This window comes from Convolutriloba macropyga, unplaced genomic scaffold (assembly GCF_964194025.1).
Source record: "Convolutriloba macropyga unplaced genomic scaffold, txConMacr16.3 SCAFFOLD_5121, whole genome shotgun sequence".
Classification (NCBI taxonomy): Eukaryota; Metazoa; Xenacoelomorpha; order Acoela; family Convolutidae; genus Convolutriloba; species Convolutriloba macropyga.
The window spans coordinates 7,827-8,536 of record NW_027449781.1 but is presented as its reverse complement, the minus strand read 5'-3'; the positions used below and the strand labels follow the sequence as shown (position 1 = coordinate 8,536).

General features: G+C 40.4%; 1 pseudogene; it reads right to left on the bottom strand.

The window, feature by feature from the left end:
• Nucleotides 1-237: 237 nt before the first annotated feature.
• Nucleotides 238-389, bottom strand: LOC142355328 (5.8S ribosomal RNA; annotated as a pseudogene).
• Nucleotides 390-710: the final 321 nt, after the last annotated feature.

Sequence of the window (710 nt, the reverse complement as noted above, 5' to 3'; positions counted from 1 at the left end):
TGTTGCTGTTTCAGCTTCCGCTTACTAGAAACAACATAATACTAGTCTCATTAAGTTCCGTCTCTTTGCAATTTTCTTATGAAGAAAATTCGCCATCACAATGACTCCAGCAGTTCTTGATCAAGGAATGCAATCATTGATCAGAATGCTATTATTTGAATCGGTTCTGCTTTAAGTGTTCCAATTTTATTGGAAGCACCAACAATAGAACATCAATGTGTTCAATCGAGAGTTATATAACCCTGAATCGGACGCAGTCAACAGCCGAAGCCGAGACCGCCTTTTGCGTTAGAGAGGTCGGTAAACAAATCTTGCGATTCATACCGAATTAACACATATAGCTGTGCTCCTCTTCGTAAAGCGAGCCAAGTGATCCCCTGTTGAAGGATGTATTTGGACCAATCTAGTAGCATTTGGTTTCCAACAAGCTCTCCCAAGTTAGCTTACTTATTGGGCTTTTCAACCAATTCGGTTGGCTACAAGCATCATCAAAGTACTAGCCACAGTTTGATCGCAAAATTCTACGACTTTCACATGTTGATGTTTCGGCTTGCGCTTAGCCTACTATAAGCAACATAATACTAGTCATATCATAGAGCGTGATCAGCTTGTGACGTTCTCATGATGAAGTTTCACCAACAGTGTCTCACTTCGAGCTTAAATCCAGCTACTAGTAACTACACAGTACTGACTGCAACGATAACTTTTAT